Raw genomic sequence first — 19,561 nt, 5'->3', positions numbered from 1 at the left:
AACTTAGAGGTGGGAATTTTTTCTTTAAAGCAAGGTAAAACATGATTAGAATAGCTACATGTATTGCACATTTATAGCTACATTTATTGCTATTTATGTGTCAGACACTGGGCTAAGCACTTTACATAAATTACCTCATTTAATCTTCCAAATTACGTTAAGATGTAGGGATTTATATATTTATTCAACAAATGTTTCTGGATTATTTGAACAGTTCTTGGTACTGTGGACATTGCCATGAATTAATACAAGGTACTTTCCATCCATGGAGTTACATTCTGGTGAGGGAGACAGACAACATCGAATAAATAAAATAAAAATACAAGGCTATGAACAGATCACTGAAGATCACTAAAATGTGATAAAGATAGAACATGTGTCACTTTAGGTCAGGTCACTGTGGAGGGTGCTCTGAGGTGCCATTTAAGGTGATGTCTAAATGACAAGAGTGAAACAATGACAGGAATATCAGGATAATCCAGGAAGAGGTTACAGCTGGTTCAAAGCCCTTAAGTTAAGAACAAGCATGGTGGGTCCAAAGAATAGCACCAAAAATAGCCAGTGTCACTGGAGAGTGAAGAGTAAGAAGAGATAGGGTTCTGGGTATTGGTAGGAGCAGAGTCATGACAGTCATGTTGGACTCAGTAAACCAAGGCCAGGGGTTTTCATTCCATCCCAAATACAATGGTAGGTCATTGGAGGATCTTAAGCAAGGTAGTGCTATGATCCTATTTTTTTTGTTTGCAAAATCAATCTGGCTGCGCTTCAGTGAATAGTTTATGAGGGGCAAGAATGGAAGTAAGGAAATGAATTAGGAAGCTTTACAGTTGTCCTCAGGATGACAGGACTCCGCTTGGCTATGGTGAGACTAAAGATGGAGGGATGAAGATGAAACTGGTATATGTTTTGGGGGTGGAGTTTTCAGAGCTCACTCCTAATTTGGCTCTGAGCTGTGAGACAGGAGGATCAAGAATTGCTCTTAGGATTTTGGCTAAGGAATTTTCATCCTCATTTTCTATGTGAGGAAATAGAGGCATATATGAAGAGATTATATTTTGGAGAGATTATACGACTTTCTAAAGGTCACACAGCTAGCCCATAACATTCATTTATAATGTGTTTATTTATTCATTCAACAAATATGTGTGAGGTACAGCAGAAACATGAATAGTCAAGATAGTCATAGTCTCTCATAGAATTCACAGGTGTAGAGGAGAAAAGAATGTATAAATAATTACACACACAAGCCCAGACGCACAGAGAATATTTATTCATTATTAAGGTGCTTCAAAGAATCTGAAATTCAAACTCAGTCTTTATAACTCAAAGCTCATGCTATACCTCATGTAATAGTTGATTGAATTTCCCAGGGTTTGAAAGGAGAAACCCAGGAGTCTGGACTGCACAGACCCTCCCTGCCATTCCACGTAGCCACCTTATTGTTTGCTTGGGTTCTTGTCACTCAGCCACAAGCACCTCTGGATTTTTTCTTTTAATCTTTCTCCTCATATTTTCCACTCGTGGAAATCCACTTCAGGACTCTTGGCAAACAATTACTGAATACCTACTATGTGTCAGGCACCAGGCTAGTCACTGGAGAATCAAAAATGAGTAAGAGATCCTCCTGTCCTCAAAGGATCCACAGTCCAATTGGAAAACAGAATCAAAAGCAATTATTTCAACCCAGTATGATTAGTGTCATGACTGATAAGCACAGGATGCCATCAGACCACAGAGGAGAGCACCCTACACAGACTGGAAAAAAGTAATTAGAAAGACTTTCTTAGAGGGAGCGATTTAAGAGAAGAAGGATTTTGCCACACAAAAAGGAGAGAAAAAGAATTCTAAGACAGACAGAGCAGTCCAAGTAAAATCATAGGTTTTTGAAATAACACGCAAGTTCAGGGGACTATGATGTGCTCGGACCATAAAGAGAAGGAGGTGATGGAAGGAGAGGAGGTTGGAGAAGGGGTCCTAGCCCGTCCTCACATGAAATTCATCACGAAGCCTCTTTTTCCCACAATCCCTCCTCCCTTTCTTTCTCCCTTCCCCCTTTCCTTCTTCCAAAAAAAAAAAAAAGAAAGAAAGAAAGAAAGAAAAAGAACAGGAAGGACTTCCCAATGCAAACTGGAATCTGCATTTAAAAGACTAGACTTCCTTGCTTTTCTCCCCATCTTGCCATCTGGGGACCTGCTGTATCTGATCATGGATCGTCTTTTGTTTGGGGGGCATCTCAGTCTCAGGGTTTTCATCTGAAATTCTTTCCGTCCCTCTTCCATCCGGCTGTTTCTTTAACTAAAAAGGGAACCTGCCAGGGGGAACATGTCAGGATCTTGACAGAATCTACTGTCTGTATATATTTTAAAACACATGAAAGGGACTCTGAGTCACTTAGGGGCATTTCCTGTTCCTTGCATTTCTGTTCTAAGGACTGTCACCAAAGTTCGCCTCTCAATGCTGAGAGTTTTGGGCTTCTTCCTAGAGTCAGAGAGAAATATTTAGGGAACTCTCCTGGGTTAAGCCCTTGAAAGTTTTTACCTTGTAGGGACAAATATATGTAATTCTTCTCCTGAGAGCTCTCAATTATCCTTTCAGCTCTCCAACACACATGAACACACAAGCACACATGTACAACACATGCATGCACACAGACACACATGCACACACACACACACATTCTCTAGTTCTTTAATTATCTTTTTTTTAACCGAAATATAAACTCTTGCAGGAATCTCTGAGAACAGTGCCCCAGTTTACGGTTCTGGTCGACCAGGGCTTGCGCTGTAACTTGGGAATTTTGTCAGCTCCTGATCCCATGGCAAAGCATTTCAGGGAGGACCCCCTACCGTTATTTTATGTTCACGGTTGATTTTAATGTCTTTTATCCCATTTTTGGAGAAACTGCTGAAGGAATTTAAAAAATACACCCCTCTTTTCATTTCACTAGGAACCCAACGTGACCTATAAGAATTTGTAAAATTTAACTAATAGAAAACGTTTTTAAAAGCCAGGGAGATAAATAGATAGATAGATAGATAGATAGATAGATAGATAGATAAGAAGGTAAGAAAAAGGAAAAGATTATATGTAAATATATAGGTCCACAAAATTACATATGCCCATATGGGTTTTCCATTTGGCTTTGAGCTGTCTGTCAACCTAAGAAAAAACATACACTTTCAAATCAATGTTTTCTTCCCAAAATAAGAAACCACACTCTAGAAAGAACCAATGTTGCCCTCTTGCTTTGGTCAGAAGGAATTATCCTGCAGCACTGGAGTCTGGTCCAGTCTCAGACTGTATTTTACTCCCCAGAAACCCTGGACCTCCTGTTGCATCCATTCCTAGATCTGCAAAATGCAGGCGTTGAACTATATCACCCCTGAAAGGTCCATTCCAGTTCTAATAGTCTAGGATTTTATAAATGACTTAGTCGTGGTTTAGTGATTCTGCCAAACGTATTCCCAAAATCATCACCTGCTTTCTGCAAAACAACCTTCCAGATCCTCTCAGTTTTCGTCTCTCTACTTGAGCATTTCTTAGTCCTCGTGAACCGGCACCACCAGGGGATTTAGGGGGAGGAAGGCGTTAAAAATGCAGACTCAAAGGCTGGACTCAGATCCATTGAATCCTAACGTCTGGGGTGGTGCTTGGGGCTGTGAACTTAACAAGCTGTCTGGGTGACTCTCATGGACCATCAGGGCTTCTGTTGTTTCCATAGGTAACGCTCTGTATTAGCTTCCTATTGCCACTGTGACAAATTCCCACAAACTTAGTGGCTTAAAACAACACAAGTTTATGCTTTTATGGCTCTGGAGGTTTAGAGGTGCTAAGTTAGTTTCAGCGGGCTGAAATCAAGGTGTCAGCAGGGCCTCCTTCTGAAAGAATTCAGTTCCTTGCTTATCCCGGCTTCTAGCAGCTGCTCAAATTCTTTGGCTCATGGCCCTGAGTCACTCCTATTTCTGTTTCCTTTGTCACATCTCCGTCTCAGACTCAGACTCTGACCCTCCTGCCTCTCTTTTTCAAGGACCCTTGGGGTTACACAGGGTCCACTTGGATAACCCAAGATAATCTCCCCATCTCGAGATCCTTAATTCAACCACATCTGCAAAGTCCCTTTTGCCATGTAAGGTAACATATTCACAAGTTTTGGTTATGAGGATGTGAACATTTTGGGGGGGCCATTATTTATCCAATCACATGCCCCCCTGGTTTTACTGGGGCTGATATAAGGGCCTCAGAATTCGTCGCTGGAATTTTTCTCTTGTAAGAGCCAATGAACTGACTCTAGGAGATGTCACTAAAACACTTGCTAATATTAATCTATATCCCACCAGGTAATCAGCAATTGCCTGCATCATACATCACTTAGAACCTTCCATTTCATAAATGCAAATATATTCTTCCCAGAGGACAGAGTCATGTCTATTAAAACAAGACGGTTTAAGGACCAGACTGACCTGAATTAGCATCTGCCTCCATCTTGCAAGCCACATGTTGCTTAACCTCTCTGCCTCTCAGTTTCCTCATCTGCAAAGTGGGTTCTCACAGCCATTAACTGGCAGTTAAGACTAGAGTCCTCTGCCTAGCTCATCTGACTCCTGGACCTGCGCTTTGCTTGGTGTGTGTGTGGCAGAGAAGGAATGATGACCAGAAGAGAGACTTTCTTTCATTTTCTATAATATGCCTTAATTTTTATTTTGAGTCTCAATTCCACCAAGCAGAGGAAACTAAATCTTGGACTATTTCGGGGTTCTTCTTCCCTCCTTTCTTGAAGGGTTTTGGCTAAGTTCTGGGGCTTCTAGAGTGACGTTGAGCTAAAGGATGTCTATTTTTCTGTCTTTCTGTGTGTGCTAGCACCCCCTGAGAAGCATTCTATCCCATCTAGACGGAGCCATGGCCACTCCAGGTCTCAGTCACTCTCAGCCTCTCCTGAACCTGAGAAACATTTGATTTCTCTTTCTCAGGCTTGAGGAACAGGGAGAGAAGGATGCCCAAGACACTTCTCACTCCGTAAGCAACCCCCTGGTCTCTGCACTATGCCTGTCCCTCCGAGTCTGGGGAATCTCAGTGCATCTATCAGGACAGTTGGCCACTTCCATTTATCCTCTGCTACTCCCAGGCACTCCCAGGACGGGGCATTCTAGAGTCCTGCTATTTTTGAGCTGTACTCTTTCCAAGCATCTATGCCAAGCATCTTCTGGAGCAAACTATGTCAGACTCTCATCCTAGTTGCTTTCTTTTGTAGATAGGCAGAGATAAGAGGCTGAGAATGGTTCAAGGTAGCCATTGTGACCAGAGCTCCTGATGCCACCATGATTTCTTTGCTAGAAAAGGAGTTATACGTGTGTCCATCCCTTGCAGACAGCCCTTTGGCAGCAGAAACTCAGAAGGTGGTGGAAGGGTCATAGATAGGATAAAACACTTATGTTTAATTGCCTAGGGAGGGTCAGAAACTACTTTTTGTTCTGCTTTGTCAAGCTAATTAGTTGGAAAAGAATGTGCTCAGCACATAAACAAGAGCCTTTTTTCTAAAAGCAATTAGAAACGACCCTAATCTTATTCATTTAAACACACGCCCCACCACAAAGTTGGAAAGACACCAAAATCAGGGCTGATGACTGCCTTTGCTAATCCTCAAACCTTTGCATTTAAAGACTGATCTTCCTTTCTGAAAAGCTTCTCTTCTGCTAATCCCTGAATGTTCATTTTTCAAAGGGTTAGCAGCGACAGTGTCATGCTCAAACTTCCTCTTGTGCTTCCACCACAGCCGCCGGTCCTTCCCCCATCTCATATCTCACACACTGTTTTGTAATTGATGGCTTATGTGGCCCTGTCTTCTGCCAGCCAGGAAACACTGAGACCAGGTGTGTGTCCACCACCGTGGGCTCAGTGCCCTGCACTGTGCCTGGCACACAGAAGGCGCTGAGTAAATCATTGTTGAATAAACCAATGAATGAATGAATGCCTTCCCTAAGAGGAAAGGTAGAAAGTGCCAGAGATTATTGCTGGGATGATGAGAATCTGCAAATCTGCAAGGCAAATGACACTGAGAATGGAAACTGTCTTCCCCCAAATTTCTAGAAAACTGAACGTCAAAACTGAAGCAGCAAAGAATTACAAAATGGCAGTTCTCCAATTCTACATGCTTTGATTAAGTAATCAGGGCCACTATTTATTAAACACATATCACACTGTGATGAAGCACTCTATGTGCCTCCCTCCCTCTTTTTGGTACCTGAGTTGGATGTCTTCCATTGGCCCCTCCAGGTTCACCCTCTACCCCTCTCCATCACGCTCTGGGTGCTGGGATGTTAACTTTATATATAGACTGCGTGGGTTCTCTCAACCTCCAGCTTCTAGATGGATTCAACAAACGGGAGGCACCAGCAGAAGTCAGAGGGAATGCATAGAGTACGGTCAAGGTATTTATTCCCCTGGCTCCCTCTCTACCCGTCACCATGGGTGAGCTGGCTGCATCAACTGTTGGAGACCACAGTTCCTATCTTGCAGCCCTCTCCATATGACTAACTTTCCCAGGTGGCGGTAACCACCTCTTCCTCTTACCCTTTCAGGCTTTGGGATAGTATCAGTTGCCTTCTGTTACTATCCCAGGGGCATTTGTTATGCTTTGTGGGTTTCCTTAACCCCTGTCCACATTTTTCTCAAGACAACAGTTCCGTGGTGCAGGTTACGAATAGCTCCATTTTAAACAGAGGACATTAAGTTCTCAAGGAGATTAAGAGAATGTCCAAGATCAGAGTCAGCAGGAGCACATCCTCAAACCTAGATCTGTGTGACTCTAATGCCAATGACCTCACTCCCCTATCTCCAAGAGAGGAGTGGGGTGGTGCTTCAAGTGTGGATATAACTCGCAGAAAAACTGACTAGAAGAATGTTTAGTTGGGGCCAAGAGTAGATTTTGCATTCCAGAGCTCCACTTCCACAGATGGCCACTTAGAGTTTGGCTCCGCAGGTTAGCGGTGGTTCATCGAGAGTTCAAACCCCATCACAGACACGTGTGGGTGAATAAGTGGCAGGGTCTTTGGTTCTTCCAAGTGCCTGAGACAGGCATGCAGATGTGTGGGGGTGTGTACAAGAGAGCCTCGAGTGGATTTCCCTCTTGGATACAGCCTATAAATATGCATGTTGGGTCCCATGAATCATTTCGGGCTGGGTTGGTTGCATTTTTTATTTTTTAAGGGATGGTTTGACTGACTCAGAGATGTTGGCAAGCACCCCTGAGGCCAGAGTGGAACCAAAGGCTTTACAGAAATTGGAAGGAAACCAGATATTTGTTGCCTAACTTTATTCTGAGAACTTTCTCTAAGTCGGACAAGGTACCAGCGAGGAGGGAAAACCAGTCACGGATGAGCTTATTTCAGCGTGGTAAAGGTTTGGGGAAATTTCACAGCTTTTAGGATTTGTTTTTACCACTTATTACAATTGTGGTTTTGAGTAAGTCCCCTCAACTCTCTGAGCCTAAGTTTCCATGTCACCAAAAAGGGGGGACGAACTGAATGAGATGTATGTGTATAAAGCACCAGAACAAGACATAGATTATACACGCATAACTGTTGACTTCCTTCCTTCTCCCTCTCACGTTGCTCCAGTCCACAGCCAAATCAGATGCCCAGCACACTTACAGCCAGGCCTCAGAGACTAGCAATTGTTAATTGGTAAATGTTGCCTCTTTGGTGGTATGGTGTATCAGTCAAGTTATGCTGCAGTGACATACTTAACTCCTTGTTCTCATGCCATACAGCCTCTTCACTCCTGTGCTGTCTGCCCAGACATCCTTTGTCACCCCTCTCCACTCCACCCAGAGGGTTATCCTAGAAGCTTCCATGTTAGAACTATATTACCTGACTCCTGGATAGAGTTGATTCCAGATGGTCCATGGATCAGCATCTAATCCAATCAGATTCCTTCCCTGAGAACTGAGGATCTGGAACCGAGAAAGAAACCCTATCTGTCTTCAGGACTGTAAAAGGGTAAAGCTTGAGAGCTGTTGGTAAGATGTGGAGGAAGCCAGCCTGGGGAGAGAGAGAAAGAAAATGGAATAAGCACTCAGAGAAGAGGTGATTGGGAGAAGAGATCACCTTGGGAGTATTCAAGCGCCTGGTTCCAATTAGATCTGAGCCTCAGTCACATTGCCCTTTTGGCTTCTGTCAGTCACCCCAGTATTCTATTTTTTTTAAGACTCATTGGATTTCTATCACTTGCAACCAAGAGTCAACACACAGGGAGCAGATTAACATCTGTCGACTTGGAGTTTTTTTAATTATTATTTTGAAAAATTTTAGACTTATTGCCAACATATTTTTACTCCACATCATTTCTGCTTTGAATTTGCCCATTTATAAAATGAGAAGAGTGATTTTTCTGGAACAATCCTTTTTTAGCAGGTTGTGTGTAAATCATCTACTCCAGTGCTAAGCACATAGTAGGCACTCCATGGGGACACACAAGAACTCTCTCCTCACCCCCTTTCTCCTGGAGATGTTTGCTTCCTGGTTCTGCACCAGGCTAAAGGGTTGCTTGCCCATCTTTCTGGTCCCGTTTCTGAGTGAATGGCTCCTCTCTCCTTCCCCACTGCTTGCATATACATTTGGGCTGGGACAGTTGGGTTGGGGCAATGGAGATGCTCTTGGGAGCTTGAGATGGTGGCGATAGTCTGGAATGAGGGAAGAGAATCCCTTTTAAAGCAACTGATCTTACTCAATGAAGTCAGAGACCTTCAAACAAGGTCAGTACTTGAACTTGACTCATATCCAAAGTAACAAACCATAGTGTCCACTCCAACTGTTCCATCTGGTGTTTTAGAAAGAGGATGGGCCACCAGGGAAGCTTGTTAGCCGGCGAACTTGACCCCAGCAGCCATGTCTCCCCTCTCTTCCCACTTAAACTCCTAATGGCTTTGTCACTCTACCTTTCTTCCCTCTGCATTAAATGTACATGGCCTAAGGACATCAAACTTCCTCAAATTGTAGAAAAAAGAAATTATTTCTAATTTTATGTCAAAGAGTGTGAAATATGTATTTGAGGATAATTTTTAAAAATCTAATTATGGACTGTTGTTGACCTATTGTCAGACCTCAAGTCTGGGAATCATTTTTTTCTATCATCTGGGAAGCTTTCATAGTAAGACATCTTTTTTCTCATATCCAATGGCTGACTCTTTCTATAAGTAACCCCTTACATATGCTTAGAATTTTACAGCTGACAAGGCACCTCCAAAATGTTCTGGCAGTATACATACTTCCGGGCACATGCACAGCAGGCACTAAAAAATATTTGCAGAATTAACGAGTGCCGTTTGGTAGCTACAGAAATGTTAAGAAATAGAAATGGCATTTTAAAATGATCATTCTCACTTTAAGATGAAAAACAAAAAGAGGTTCAGAGAGGTTGAGTGCCTTCCTCAAGATTACACAGCTAGTATGTACCTGAACTGGAACTCAAATCTAGGTCTTTATTCATTCCATAAACATCTCTTAGTCACTTATCATTGATGCTTCTATTGGCAATAGAAGAGTAAGGTCAAATAATATTCAGTAAATACCCTCAATGAGCTTATATCTAAAAGAGGAGCCCGGTAAAATAAATCAATGATTATAACATAACAGTTAACTCTTATTTATCATTATTTATCATTGATTATATGCCTGAGATTCTGTTAAATTTTACAGATATAGTCTCATTTAATCCCCCCCACTAATGCTATGAGATAGGTTATATTGTCTCCACTTCACAAATGGGGAAAATGAGGCACAGAGTGGTTAAGTAACTTTACCAAGATCACAGTGCAGGGAAGTGATAGAGCTGGGGTTGGAACCAGTGCACAGAGTTGTACATGGAATGCTAGGAATTTGATCAAGCCAGATGAAAATGAGTATATTCAACCACCTTTAACCTACAAAATGGCAATTTCATATGATTCACCTAAAGAGAAAATACAAGTATGGTAGGCACACAGGATGGAAGGTCCAAGAGGGTACCCTTGGGGAATGTTGAGCTTTGCTGAGTTTGCGGAGATGAAGAGGCAGAGAAGGTTTTGGACAGGGTGATCCAGGCAGAAGCCTAAGGAGGAGCAGAGTTACTGGGACATTTAAGAGCAAACACAATCACACCAATCGGGGCTTTGGGTGTTTGTGAAGAACGGTAGGAAATAAGGCTAGGAAAACATAGAGACCAGAACCTGGGGTTCTTGGGGAAAACTGAGTCTGAACCTTTCCTCTGGGCACTGCAGGATCTTCCCTTTCCTCGTCCTATTTCTTCCTGGGGCAATATATGTGTTGATTGACTCAAGCTCTTTCTGTGTCTTCTTTCCTTCTGCAGAGTGCCAGCACAACACTTAACACACAGGAGTTGCTCCACAAATGTCTGTTGATCAGTCAGTCGTCTGTCCAACACTATATTGTGGCAATGATAATATCAGACTGTCAGAGAAGTTAACGTAGTTTTAACTGTTATTTCAAACAGGTCGTAAGATATTCTTTGGTTTTCACTATCTGGAGAAGGAGAACGTTGTTTTTATTTTTTTCTTTAATTATTAAGCCCCTTTCAAGTTTTAGCAGTGAAAGACAGCCTAAACCCGAAGGCTATATTGCTGCAAGATCTATATTCAAATTCAGGTTCAACCCGTTTGTATTAAGCACTTATGTGCCAGATATTTTCACTTAAGCAAATTCACAGAAATCTTAAAATAACCCTGAAAAATAATTTTATTGTCACCATTTTATAAATAAGGAAACTGAGACAAATACATGAATAGATTTGCTCATGAACGGTGGAATCAAGATTTGAACTTGAACTTGGGTCTCTTTGTTCTTTGCTGTGACTCTTTCCTCTACAAAGATGCTACTGGGATCCATTGGTGATGATGATGATGGCAGCAATGATGTTGATGGTGGTAGACACAGAAGTGATCATTGCAAACACTGGTTGCCTTGCTATGTGCCAGCTATTATCCTAAGCAGAAATAACTTTGTTTATTTTTCAGAAACCTTCTCAAACAAAGCTCATGATCCTCAGTTTGGGGAAACTGAGGCTAACAAGGATTAAGCAAACTGCTGGGATTAAATAGCTTATTCATGGCAGGGTCAGGGCTTTAAATAAGAGCTAGTGGCCTCTGGAATCGAGGTATCTGCCGATTTTAGATTCCAGAACCCACTCTTGGCCTTACCCATCTCACTCCTCCTCCACCAAGAAGGAAGAACAAAGGAAACCTCCCATTTGCAAGGTTCTCAGCATCCTGTGTCACCATGACAACGAGCTCTAGTCAATTTGCTCACAAGGAGGGGAAAAGCAAAAGTCAAACAAAGCTTCTGTGGAACATTCTGTGGGCAAACACCGGGGCCAGTGTGCTTGGGCCTCTCTGTCCTCGATCAAATAGGGTGAATCACTCCTGGCATTGGAGCTGGGAGACGGGCCAGGTTCCTAAATAGGTAAGGTTAATGGTGCTCTCGGAGAGCCTTTGGGTCACTTTGAAAATTAATCCTTTTTCCTTCAGAACCTGAGCTCATAAATGATCAGATTAGAAATCAGAGGGGAGAAACAAATGAGAGTTCCTGGCAGGAATTTTAGAGCATCACAGCTTTCTTCTTAGGCTGACATCATCTCATCTCATCTCTCCTACCCATCCTCTGCCAAGGTCTGGTCTATTTGAAGACTGTCAAACCCCAAAAGAATGTAGACGCCAAAAAGTCAGAAGCCATGTTCAGCTCTTCACCCCTGTGCGCACAGTGCCTAACACAGTGCACTCCTAGGGGGCACTTACTAATCACTGATAGATAATTATTGATAAATTAATCGATTGATCGCAGAGAGCACAAGCAATGATTTGGTTGGGGCAGAAGGCTTTTGTTTCCAATATTAGAAAATTCAAAGTAGAGTGTTTTAACCTCTCTAGGAGGTGACATTTAAGCTGAAATTTGAATGACAAGAAGCAGCAAGTTATATGACTATGAAGAAGAGAATTTTGGGCAAAAGGAATAACAGATTCTGAGGTGGGAAGACGTATATTTGAGAAACAGCCAGAGGCTTCTGTGGCTAGAGAGAAATGAAGAACAGAGAGAGTAAGAGATGAGGCTGGAGAGACAAAAAGAGCCAGCTCCTGTCGTGAGGGTGTGGAATTGAAATTTTATTCTGAGTGTTATGTGAAGCCATTGAAGGGTTTTAAGCAAAAAAAAAGAGAGAAAAAAAAAGGATGTGTCATTCACTCAGTATCCCCAATGCTTGGCATATAACAGGTGCTCAGAAATGGGATGAATGAGCTGAGATAATGCATATAAAGTGCTTTTTAAACAATGGAATATTTCAGAATTGACAGTCATCATCATTTGGAGGAGAAAAAGACACTGCCCCCAGTATCATCCTCTTAACTCACAAAGCTATAACAGACTTCTGGGGAATGAGGGTGGAAATCTAGAGACGCTTGATTTTTACAGCACCTCTTTTCTGTTCAAATAACTTCAAACTACCTCAAGACGCCTGGTTGCAATAGCACTGGCCAGACTCCAGAAGAAATTTCCATGAAGAATTCACTCTTGGCCCCCGAGGTGGAACAGCAAGATCAAGAAGGAAATAGGTAATGGATTTTGCCTGACCCCTGATATCTGAGACACATGGGGCCCTGATATGGAGGAGGTACATTTTGATGAGGTCATGACTCCTTCATTGACTCCCATCCCCCCCCCAATACTGCCTTTCTTGTTATATTCACCTGATGCCCGGAATTGTGACATGGTGGAGAGTGCAAAGAGAAAGAGTGAAGAGCAGTTGCTTATTGCCATCTGGGATGCAAGAGGTAAGCACTAAAGTGGGAGGAGTCAGGGAGAGAGAAGGAGAAGTAGAAAGGATGTACTCTGGGTAGTGTTTGATGCACTGCTTTTGACAAAGGAAGGACTACACACTATGATAAATAATCCTTGAATACCCACTGCAACATCACTGGGGCAGAGATCATTCTTCTGCTACACTCAAAATATAGCCACAGGCTTCAGAAATATGGTCAGCAGTGGGGGACATTAATCAGCAATCCATCAAAAGGTCTGAGGGATGGAGGTCCAACTGGACCCCAGAGGACAATTGGAGATGCAGAGGAAAATCCACACGCAACCCGTCTCTCAGCAAATACCAAGCCTGCCTAAGCCTCTCTTTATTTCTGAGAAAATAGAAGAAGAATAAAAAAACCAATAACCCGCGGTCTATGAAACAACTTCCTATGATAAAAAACATGGAAGAGTGCACTCAAAATGCATAGAAAATGCACACATTTTTAAAAGATTTACTGAGAAAGAGAAGAAAATGTTAAAAAAGCATCTGGTATGCTCTTGATAAAATTCAAGGAAACAGGAACTTAGAGAGAAATGGTTAAGTAAATTGAGGTCCATCCATATGGTAGAAATATTATGCAGCCATTAAGAACCATGTTTGCAAAGACTAAATAATGACACAGAGAAATGCTTGCAATAGAATGCTATATTTTAAAAGTGGGAGTTGAAAACAATGAACGCCAAAGGATCCCAATCTGTGCATGAATGTGCATAGCAGCTTTATTCATAATAGGAAAAAGCCAGAAACAGCACAAATGTTCTTCAATGGGTGAATGGTTACACAAACTCTGGTCCACCCATGCATTGATACATGCAACATCCTGGATGGCTCTCAAGGGCATTATGCATAGCCAAAGAAGTCAATCCCCAAAGGTTATATGCTGTATGATTCCATTTACATAGCATTCTTGAAATGACAAAACTGTAGAGATGGAAACAGATTAGCAGTTGCCGAGGTACAAGGATTGAATAGAGGGTGTGAATATAAGAGGGGTTGTAGGGGGATGAGGGAGCTCCTTTGTGAGGATGGAACAGTTCTTTATCTTGATTGTAGTAGTGGTTCCATGAATCTATACATGCGATCACACTGCACAGAACGACACACATACAGACACAAATAAACACATGTGAAAATAAGTCTTAATAGGATCTGTGGCCAGAAAACAGTATTTTACCAATGTCAACTTCCTGGTTTTAATACTATGCTAAATTCTATGAGATGGCACCATCAGGAGCAGGGTGAAGGGCTCATGGGGCTCTGTGCTATTTTTGCAACTTCCTGTGAGACTGTAATTATTTCAAAATAATGTATACCAATGTGTACCAAATGTATACCAATGTGTACCAAACGTATACCAATGTATACCAAAGAATGACAAATTTTGACTACAAAAGATACTCCATTACACTAGCAGTGATTTTTTTTCCTGGCTAATGGGATAATGGTCATTTTTATATTCTTCTGGGTACTTTTCAGTATTTCTTAAACTCTCTGCAGTAAATATATATTACTTTTAGAATCTGAAAAGAATTTATTACTTCAAAGTTTAGTGACTGAAATAAAATATTTGATCCATGAAGAATATTCAAGGAAAAATATACGTAATAGTATTACAAAAGGGAATTGGGCAAAAGAAGGACCGAGAAGAAAGTATCCCGATAAGACGTAGGAACATTGTAAAGAAATACAAAATGTAACCACAAAATTAAATCATACATTAAAAGCAGTGCAGAATACTATAGAAACTAACCAACAATGTGCAACAAGAACAAACATATTTTGCCCAGAATGAAGTGTAAAAGAACAAAGACATGAAATAGTAAGATATACAATGACAGGTGTGTAGGACAAAACAAGAGATTTAGCACATCACTAACTGATGTTTCTAAAAAAAGCAATCATAATAAGACAAAAGCAATAATCGGAGAGAGAAAAGAGCAAAACATCTTCTAGATTTAGGGGTGACTTGAAATTGTAATTCAGATAGATACAGTGAATGGCACTATCTGGAAATAACCTGATAAAGTTTCAGAGTTTTAAGGATAAATTTTAAAAGTCCTACATGCAACTAGACAGAAAACAAAACAACTTAAAAAACGGTTTATCTAGAAAGATTAAACATCAACCTGGTCTCAGACTTTTCTTCCATAACATCAAAATTTGAGGAGGAAAGATTACGACCCAAGAAGCTCCACCAACCCCCCAAGATGTTATTAGTGTATGAGGCAATGAGAAAAGCATCCTAATACGTAACATAGGCTTTTGATAAAGTCAACACTCATTACATTAATAACAAAAGCTTACGGCAACTAGAATAAAATGAAAGTCCTCAAAACAATTTTTTAATTGTCTTAAGTCAATGATCAATATCATATGAGGAGATATTTCCACTGACATTAATAATAAGACAAGAAAGCCCACTATTATTTACTAACGTGCTGAATATTGTAGGCTATCCAACAGGTCATGAGAAATAAAGCAGTAAGTAAATTCATTACTACTTCCATAAGATATGTTTGCCTACTTAGAGAAAAAGTGAGCTGGAAAAAACAAATGGAAATAATAAGTATGTTCTGATGGTGACAAGTTGCAAAATCAATGTCTACACTTTCCTATATTTTTGAAATACAGGAATTAGAAAATACAAAAAAATATCAATTTACAGTAGCAATAATAAAAAAGAAAAAGAAAACACCCAGATCTAATAGATGAAACACACCCACACACAAGCAATCTTGGCCGGGGAGTACACATGAAGATCTGAAGACCTCCATGGCCATTTACCCGAATAGGAAAAATTAACACGATTAAATTATCACTTCTTCTAAAAATAATTAATGCATTCAATTCAATGCAAATCAGAATTCTAAAAAGGATTGTTTTAGAACTTAATAAAATTGTTCTAAAGTTCATTTGAAAATATAAATGGATGGGGCTGACCAAGAAATTTGGGAGGAAAGGGGAGAGGTGCAAAATGATGGGTGTCTTGTCCTGCTCAATATTAAAATTCTAATAAGATACTACATAAAAGAGGAGTAAAAGATAAATGGTGCTGGGACAATTATCTATTGGTTCTGGAGGAAAAGAAACCTTAACCCGACAACACACACCAAAATAAATTCTAACCAGATTAAAATGTTAAATGCAAATCTATGAATAAAATCATAAACATGTGTAGATAAATATTTATTTTAAATCTGACAAGAAGGACATTTATAAACAATGGAAGAATCACAAAGTAAGCACTCAATAAATTCAACAATACGTAACTTATTTAAATGATAAACCAAATAAAAGTAAAACAGCAAATTAAAAACATAGATAAATTCAGGCATACCCGAATATATAATATTCATATATATATATCACAGAATATTATTCAGCCATAGAAGAGAAAAAAATTCTGCCCCTTGCAACGACATAGATAAACCCGAGGGCGTTATGCTCAGTGAAAGAAGTCAGACAGAGGCAGACAAATACTATGTGATTTCACTGACAGGTGGAATCTGAAAAAACGGAACTCACAGATACAGAGAACAGATTGTGTTTGCCAGAGACTGGAGGGTGGAGGAAATGGGGAGATGGCTGTCAAGGGACGCAAACTTCCAGTTAGCAGACGAGTTAGTGCTGAGATGTAATGTGTAGCATGGTGACTACAGCTAACGACACTGTACCGTCTATCTGAAACTACTATAGAACAGATCTTAAAAGTTCTCAAGATACACAAAAAATTGTAACAATGCGAGGTGGTGGATGTGTTAACTAAGCTTATTGTGGTAATCGTTTCACAATGTGTCCATATATCAAACCATCACGTGGTACCCCTTAAACTTATACAATGTTATATGTCAATTATACCTCAATAAAGCTGGAAAAAATACTCTGGGGTGCAGTATCAGGGAGCTCCTTGTTGCCCCACCCAAGCCACATCCCCTAAATTAGTAACCAATCAGTAAGCAAGTTGACAGCTTGGGCCCCACTGTCCTAACTCCCTTGATGCCGAACACTCAATTGGCTCCAAAGTTGGGTAGGAACGAGAAGGTGCTATTTCTTAATCTCCCTTCAACCCCCAACTCAGTGTTACTTCTAACCATGCCCCCAGAGCAGGACAACATAGTTAGGGCAAGCGAGGGGATGGATAACTCAATAGGGTAGGATATAACACCGACTCTAAAAGAGGTCCACAAACAAACATGGGCAGTATTTAACATCAAATTGGAGAAAGCTCCCAATAAAAATAACGCATAAAAAACTACATCTACAAATTGTGATACATAATGGGAGGAAACGACCAGAAGAAAGTACTTCAAAAAGCTGGCATTTAGCCCTGGGTGCTGGGCTCATGGGTGATTCTTATTTTCTCCTTTATGCCTTTTTGTATTATATAAATTCTCCACAATATGTTTGTACAGCTTTTAGAATCAGAAAAAAAAATCCATGCTATTTTTGAAGAAAGCAGAACCTTAGAGGTCACAGTGACTTTGCACTATTTGTCCTCTGCACGTCAGGAAGAATGAACTCTTTGATTTGGGCCCAAGGCACTTTGAACATATGATTACAAACCCACTAAAGGTTTATTCTGAGACAATTCAGTGCCACTGCTCTCAGTCTGGCAGCTGGCAACTCTCAGACCTTTTGTCCCCACACAAGGTCAGTGCATCCATCCATCTGCTGACATGTGCCGAGAACAATGACTGAGCAGGGACCCTGTGCCTGGCATTGTGCTTGGCGTCACACATGCAGCCTTCAGAGGTTCCATTCTCACCCCAAAGGAGAGTTACATGGCAGGAAGGCAGACACATAAACAAACATAGCTGTGTGGTGTAATAGATGCCGCCCTTGAGGCGTGACACAGCCCTGTGGGGGAAATGGAGGATCAGGGTTAAGTCTTCCTGGGATGTTCAGGGAAGGAAATAATATTCAATGTGGGTCTTGAAGGATGAAGTACCCTGGATGGGCCAGGTGAGCAGGGCATTCCAGGCAAAGCAACGGGATTGAGAGACAGAGAGAGAGAGTGAAAGAGAGAAAGAGAGTATGTGACTACTGGTATCCTAAAAAGCGTAAAGTGCATAGGAAGATGTACCAGTTGGGTTCCTGGGTCATAGATCACAGAAACTGATGCTCACTCACTAAGGGAGAAAGGGAGCTCGCTGGATGAATGTAGGGTCGCTCCAAGAATCACCAAGAAAGTTGAAAAACCAGGCTCAGAAAGTGCAGCTTTGGGAAGCTATAGGATGCTAGCCTGGTCTCTTCTGGATGCTACAACTGGCTTGATCACGATGAATCCGCTGTTTCACTCAGGACTAAATCCAGGGAGGGAGCATTTGAAGGGCTTAGCATAAGTCAGGCGGCCACTCCTTGCTCCTGGAGTTTTTATGAGGAGTCGTATAATTCATATAAAGCAACATAATGCCTAGGCCCTCAATTTTCTTTTTCTTCCTTCCTTCCAGTACCCAAATTGTGGTAAGATCAACACATAAGGTTTCATTGAGATGTACAAGAGGGAACAGACCATCAGAAAGCAGAGACCATTTATGTGCCATTTGGCTGAAATGACCACAGCTGCCTGATTCTCTTTCCTAAGATTTCCAGTGCCCCTGCAGTCCCTGGGCAGAAAGTGGCCCCACATGGAAAACTCAGGCCAGCGTTGCTCTTCAAGCTGCTGGGAACACTGCTCTAAGCCAAATCCAAAAATAATCCCATTAGTCACATCTGAAGTGCTCAGCAGAAACAAAAAGAAATCAAAATTAATTTCAATACTTACAGTGACAGCAGCAATTAAGGTGACAAGATTATGGAAATCATCGCAATCACCAGAGATCTTTGCCTAAGGGGGGAAAATAACCAGTACTACAGAAGAATTGAGAAATAGAGGGACTTTAATTGTGCTGTGATGAAACCCACTGTTCACAACATATGGCCACCAGCACTAGGGGTTTCAAAATGGGCATTTCTCCACATCATACTAATGAATTCTGTACCTACTATGTGCCAAGATCTTTAAGTAATCACCCCTAGTTCTAACATCAACTCTGTAAGAGGCATTACTGTTCTTACAGATAGAGAAACTGAGTCACAGAAAATTTCCATAAATTACCCAAGTTCATGTTGGTGAAAAGTGGCAGAACCAAAACTGGAATCAGGGTCTTCCTCAACTGAGACCTCCGCCCATCCCACTGCCCTGTTGTTTCACATGACATTTGAGATGATCAGATAAGATTAATCTGACTCCTCAGCCTTCCTCTTGCTCTGCACCCTCCATGCTAGGAATCAGAGAAAGGCTGCTAGATGGAGTTTGACTGTTCTGTGCGTTGCTCATTGTTTCTCTTTCTGCTCTCTAGTTTGCGCCACTGCGAGCAATTGCTAAAGAATTCCAGTACAGCTATCCGAAAAAGACCCAAGCACAAGAAAAGAACATCCTGTTCTGAAATCTCAGAAAGGATAAATTGCATCTTGCAGTGCAGAAGGACAAAAACAATCATTAAAGTCAAGTGGGCCTGGCATAAGGGGGTCCGAACAGCACTGGGAAGCTTTTAGTGGTTTTGTCCCCTGGTCCCCTCTCCCAGGAATGAAGCCCTTCCAGGTGCTTTATATATCCTTATCGATCACCTCTATGGAGGCCTGGGATAATGGAGAAAGCAAGCTGGCCTGGAGAAAACTTGCTTTTATCAGGATAACAATGAATGGCTCTTCTGGGCTAATTACATCACTCAGTCCAATT

The 19,561-nt window shown here is 41.3% G+C and overlaps 1 long non-coding RNA gene across 1 annotated transcript in view; it reads right to left on the bottom strand.

Moving 5' to 3' along the window:
* The window catches only part of LOC111767644 (uncharacterized), a 42,926-nt gene that overhangs the window by 7,832 nt on the left and 15,533 nt on the right, over window positions 1–19,561 (bottom strand). The window contains exon 2 of the long non-coding RNA XR_002799457.2: window positions 7,866–8,036. This is a non-coding gene — a long non-coding RNA (uncharacterized lncRNA). The remainder of the gene's footprint in view (window positions 1–7,865; window positions 8,037–19,561) is intronic.

This window comes from Equus caballus, chromosome 13 (assembly GCF_041296265.1).
Source record: "Equus caballus isolate H_3958 breed thoroughbred chromosome 13, TB-T2T, whole genome shotgun sequence".
Taxonomy (NCBI): domain Eukaryota; kingdom Metazoa; phylum Chordata; class Mammalia; order Perissodactyla; family Equidae; genus Equus; species Equus caballus.
The sequence above is the reverse complement of the archived record's forward strand: the minus strand, read 5'-3'. Positions and strand labels throughout refer to the sequence as shown.